Source organism: Bos indicus, chromosome 23 (genome assembly GCF_029378745.1).
Source record: "Bos indicus isolate NIAB-ARS_2022 breed Sahiwal x Tharparkar chromosome 23, NIAB-ARS_B.indTharparkar_mat_pri_1.0, whole genome shotgun sequence".
Taxonomy (NCBI): Eukaryota; Metazoa; Chordata; class Mammalia; order Artiodactyla; family Bovidae; genus Bos; species Bos indicus.
The window spans coordinates 45,252,438-45,258,483 of NC_091782.1; the positions used below are offsets into that span (position 1 = coordinate 45,252,438).

The 6,046-nt window shown below is 47.6% G+C and overlaps 1 long non-coding RNA gene across 1 annotated transcript; it reads left to right on the forward strand.

Annotated features, from left to right (window-relative positions):
* The first annotated feature begins 4,210 nt into the window (after positions 1-4,210).
* Positions 4,211-5,937, forward strand: LOC139179087 (uncharacterized). The gene is made up of 3 exons (XR_011563495.1): positions 4,211-4,593; positions 4,880-4,947; positions 5,777-5,937. It is a non-coding gene; the product is annotated as an uncharacterized lncRNA (long non-coding RNA).
* Positions 5,938-6,046: the final 109 nt, after the last annotated feature.

Here is a 6,046-nt window from a genome sequence, read left to right on the forward strand (position 1 = left end):
ACCTAGTTTTACACCTAAGGGACTAGTGGAAAAAAAAAAAAAAAACACACCAAAAAACCAGACCAAATCCAAAGTTAACAGAAGAAAGGAAATAATAGAGATAAGAATAGAAATTAATGAAATGCTATGCTATGCTAAGTCACTTCAGTCGGGTCCGACTCTGTGTGACCCCATAGACGGCAGCCACCAGGCTCCCCCGTCCCTGGGATTCTCCAGGCAAGAACACTGGAGTGGGTTGCCATTTCCTTCTCCAATTAATGAAATAGAGACCAGAAAAACAGTAGAAAAGATCAATAAAACTAAGATCTATGTTTTTTTAAAGATAAAACCGCCAAAACTTTAGCTAGAATAACAGTAAAAGAGAGAAGACACAAATATTATAAAATCAGAAATGAAAGAGAATATGAACAATTATATGGCAACAAATTGGACAGCATAGAAGAAATGAATTCCTAGAGATATACAACCTACCAACCTACTGAAGCATAAAGAAAAAGAAAATCTGACTTTATGTGCCATCTTGACACAAAAGGGCCAAAGATTCATGCAAAATATAAAAGAGGGCAAAGGCCAAATAATCACCAGTGGTTAATAGATTATTTGTTAAATGAACCCATAGCAATATCTGACCTCTGACCAGGGATTTCCATATACCAGGACAGTACTGGAAGTCTATAATCACATCTATGTAATAATATGCTACATTTTGACAGGTAAAGTAATATCCCCTCCCTCTAACAGAACAGTTCTGTATACAGTTATATATCCAAAAAAAGGGTCATGAAACCACACCACCAGTGCCAAATGATGCAAGAATAAGATAGGCAGAAAAAGAACAAAAAAAATAAAGTAGGCTTTGTGTGTGTGTTAGTCGCTCAGTTGTGTCCGACTCTTTGCGACCCCATGGACTATAGCCACCAGGCTCCTCTGTCCACGGAATTCTCCAGGCAAGAATACTGGGGTGGGTTGCCATTTCCTACTCCTGGTGATCTTCCTGACCCAGGGATTGAACTCGGGTCTCCCGCATTGGCAGGTGGATTCTTTACTGTCTGAGCCACCAGTGAGGGAAAAGTAGACTTTATTAGAGGAAAATTTTACAAGTAGAAGATAGTGCAGTGTATGCAATCCTATTCCACAGTTTAGGTGAGGCTTAGAGTGAACAGGCGCTGCGGCCAAGACTGGAATCAAGTGAGGCGGGTGGGTGTGGGGAGCCGTGCCCTTAATTTTTCACAGATTTATAGTGATGGGGTTGGGGTGAAGCACAGATCTGCTCTGACACTAAGGGGAGCTCCCTGGGCAGATAGGGGAGCCTCCGGGCCCTTTAGCTGGTGTCTGCCTATGTAATTAGCTAACTCAGAACTGCTGAACAAATCTCCACGCAATAGCCAAAATGAAGGCAAAAATGAGCCTCCAGAACCATCCAGATTTGTCCCTCTTCAGATGTTTTGGAGACGTAATTTGATATGTCAATTACCTGAATTCATATGTTCACCAATCATGCTTTAATGGACTTTTTTTTTACTATGTTAATTTTGGTTACTGCTCAAAATGAAGACAGTTGTCTTAGAGCTATACCCTCACTGGGTCTCCATTGTCTTAGCTCTTAAAAAAAGAGGGGACAGGTGGTTGAGGTTGATGGTAACTGATAATTACTGCTCTACCACAGGTGAATTTAAAATGATGTGATGCCGTTCCTGAACACTTTCTGCTGCTTCCGTACCCTGAAGTCTTAACTCTCAGGCCCATCATATTGAATGGAACGGGCTGACCTCCAAGTCCCTTTTGATCTTGAAGCTGGATTGTTCTGTGCAATTATTTTCATCGTTTTAGTAAGAACAATTAACCACCAGAGGGCAGACAGGTTACAAGGCAGTAAGGGGTGAGGCTAGCAAGGGATCCATTCAAACGAAGTGCACCTGTGACTTTTAAAATTCTTCCAATCTCACAAAATCTTACCGCGTTGCTTGTGAAGATTAAGATCAGTGCAGCGGAAGAAAGGAAGAGTGGAGGTGAGTATGGGGAGCTTGAGATTCTGGTCATGGGTTTGCCATTTTGGGGTAGGGTGGTTGGCATGGGACTTTGGAGGGAACGTTTGATCAAAATTGAGGTGAGGGAACAGGCTGCTGTGGCTCTCTGGGGACACAGCATTTGCCCAAGGAAGAACGAACGCGAGAAGGTCCCCAGTATTCAATAGGGTAAGAGGAGGCAGATGCAGAGAAGACTGGTCTTTGCTCTGAGCCAAATGGGGACTAGCACAGGATACTGAGCAGAGGACGGTTGTTTTTAAAGGGTCACTCTGGCTGCCGGGTAAGAATAGCCTCCAAGAGACTTAGTTCCTATGTATGTGTATATGGTCAGTCGCTCAGTCATGTCCAACTGAGGCCCCATGGACTGTAGCCCGCCAGGCTCCTGTGTCCATGAAATTTTCCAAGCAATTAGACTGGAATAGGTTGCTGTTTCCTATTCTAGGGGATCTTCCCAACCTAGGGACTGAACCCGCATCTCCTGCAGCTCCTGCCTCAGCAGGCGGATCCTTTACCACTAGCGCCACCTGGGAAACCCATACATCCCGCTTATCAGCAAACAGCACAGCAAATAGACCATTCAAGGCTACCGGGTTCTGTCACTATTTAACTAATAGCAGATGATTCCCAGGCACCATGCCAAGCATCTTACATACCTTCTCATTTCATCCTTTCAATACCTCTATGATGTCATCACCACTGTCAGCTCTATTTTAAAGGTAAGAAAAAGAAGATTGTAAAAGTTAGTGACAGGTCCAAGGTTCAGACGAAGTACACGGAATTCTTAAAAGCTAAGACTTGAAGGAGCAAAGCTCCTTCTACTTGCTAATGTGAAGAAGCACTGCCTAAGCAAGGCTTAGGACCCCAGAGCTGAAGAACTGAAGATGGTGATGGTGGAGGGTGGAGCATCAGTGTTTGCATTCAATCATCACACGCTTCTTTAAAGTTCTATGTAGCCCTTACACTACAAGCTGGCTGACCCCGTAACTGGACTGACTTTTGTGTTGATGATTTGTAAGATGCCCTCTAGAGCTTCTAATCTAATCTTTTATCTAATCTTCCCTCCTAGCTGTCAGTAAAGAATCTTCCTGCAATGCAGGAGACCTGGGTTTGATTCCTGGGTCAGGAAGATTCCCTGGAGAAGGGAATGGCAACCCACTCCAGTATTCTTGCCTAGTGAATCCCATGGACAGAGGAGCCAGGTGGGCTACAGTCCATGGGGTTGCAAAGAGTCAGGCATGACTTAGCGACCAAACCACCTCTAGAGGGTGGCCCCTGTGTGCTCTGCTGTGTACATATTTGGGCTCTTAGGGAAGCAGCTCCCTTCGTGGGACTGACTCCTCTTTAGTAGTAATGAAGTCGCTCAGTCGTGTCCAACTCTCTGCGACCCCATGGACTGTAGCCTACCAGGCTCCTCAGTCCATGGAATTTTCCAGGCAAGAGTACTGGAGTGGGTTGCCATTTCCTTCTCCAGGGGATCTTCCCAACCCAGGGATCGAACCCAGGCCTCCTGCACTGCAGGCAGATGCTTTACTGTCTGAGCCCCCAGGGAAGCCTGACTCCTCTTTAGGTGGACTGAAATCATGGGTCAAATCTGTTTCACCTGTCTTCACTTTTCAAGGTTGTTTTAAGGCCTGTGCCTCCTCCGAGCATCACGTGGCCCAAATGATGACCTATTGAGGACGGGCAGGCATGTGGTCCTTCATGCATGCACAAGACTGCCAGTGCTCGGCTGTTAGAGGTTCCGCTCTGCCAACCATCAGTATTGCGGTGGTCCCTGGCGCAGCAGTCATCCTGAGTCTCAGTCCACAGGACCAGGTCCCCTGTTTAGGGGTCCTGAGGAGTCTGAGGGCTGGCTGGGTGCTGGGCACCTGGTTCCCTCAGAGATGATGGCTGGGCAGGGCCTGGGGACCTCGTCATGGGGGCAACATCGGCTGAAAGCTGCCCCCTTAGCTAGGCCGGGGGACTGGCAGGAGGACCCAGACTGGGTGCTAGACAAATGCTCCCAGGCAGGGTATACAACCTCGCTGGGACCCCCTCCTATTATCCAGGACCTGGACTTCAGAGGGCGAAAGTGGAGCCTTGGGACCTTGAACAAGAAAAATGCAGGGTAATGATGCTGCTTTACTTACGGGTCTTGTTACCTTTAAAAGTGTTATACCTTTAGATAAAAAGTTGTAGGACAGGGTAACTTTTGTTACCTACCTGATAGAGGTTTACAGGAACATCGAGACCTGACCTGCATGGACAACTGCAGGAACAAAGGATCCTACACCAAGAAGTTTTCCACAACGAGCCTCGTCCCTCCCTCACCTTCCCTCTAAAAGCGCTTTTTAAGGTATGAGCCACCTGTCTCTTTGCATGGCCCTGCAATAAACCTTTCTCTGCTTCAAACACTAAGATTTCTGTATTGTCTGGCCTCACTGTGTACTGTTGGGCACACGGACTTGTGTTCTAACATTAAGATGTTTGCCCGAGTTGTTTTTTAGGAACTTGGAGTCAGCTGTGTCTACTTCAAGCTGAGCTGGTTAAGACTGGATGGGACCACCGACCCTCCAACTGGGAATGTGTGAGTGTGTGCCCTGTGATTAAGGCCTATAGCTTAATTACACCTGGGCAGAATGACTGTCCCACACCTTTTCCCAATCACCTTTCCCTTCGTTCCCCAAGCCTCAGTCCACCTTGCCTCTTTATTTTTTAGCCCCCAGGCACCCCAAGCCTCTTGCTTTCAGGGAAGCAGTTTGAGACTGGTGCTCCCTCTCCCAGCTGCACACCTTGGTGTCTCAGCGTTTGGCTTGCTGAGTATTGAGCAAACCAAACGTGGCTTGGTAACAGTTCCTCTCAAACCCAAACAGTTAAAAAACCCACTCAGCGGGTGCTGCTTACAGGGGTGTCCCGGAAACCAGTTCTGGACTGTGACAAGGTAAGCAGAGAGAAAGTGTTTATGAACTTTAATAGCTATATTAAAGAGTAATTTTGTCTGTGGAGTCTAAAACGTTGGCGTTAGTTTACCTTGTTATCTTCATTTTTCATATAATTCACTTTTATAGTGTTTTATCTGAGAGCCAGAATATACAGACCGTGGTCCACCACATATAAAAGCAGAAGGAACCCCAACCTGCCTAGAAAAACCAGCCCCTTAACTACAACAAACCTAGGAAGTCAGCCTGACTGGTAGCTTTCCTTACAAGCCAGGAAGCTTAACAATAACTACTGTTAACAACTGACCTGGGCTTGATTAATAACTTACAGCTTCCCTAATCTGTATCCTTGCTTTCAATTTAGTACTAAGCAGGGAAAGCCAGTCGGTAAAGAATCTGCCTGCAGTACAGGAGACCCGGGTTCGATCCCTGGGTTGGGGAGAGCCCCTGGAGAAGGAAATGGCAACCCACTCCAGTATCCTTGCCTGGAAAATCTCATGGACAGAGGAGCCTGGTGGGCTGCAGCCCATGGGGTCGCAAAGAGTTGAGCACGACTGAGCGACTAACACTTACTTACTTAGGGAAAGCCAGGCGTGGCTAACGGGGGATCACACAGGAGGCCCGGCTTCTCATCTACTTGCAGCTCCCCCGTGCCTACAGCTTCCGACGAGAGCACACCTGGAGGCTTCCCCTTTTCCCACTATCAGCCTTTCCCCTCCTGCCTTTGTGTTTCTGCCAAAAGAGAAGCGGCAGTGGGGACGACTCTCTTGTACAGCAAATTCTCAGGAAGCTGCTTTGCACGTCTCATTTGGTGGGTCATTTTATTTCCAGATACAGGGAAGAAGGAGGTGACAACAAGGCAGGGGTCTGCAGCTGCAGACCCATTAAGGAGCACCATCCTGGGGCTCTGCGATCACCTCCAGCGCAGGGTTGGAAAGAAGCATCCCCGGCACGCACCGACCGGCACAGCGGGAGGAAGGTAGACGCCAGATTCTCCGGACTAGAAATGAGTCGGGGGAGCAGGGGGTACCGGGGCGGAGAACGGTGTAGCGGGCGAGGGGCTTGAGCTATTAGTCGGACTTGCACCTGCTCTTTCCCGGG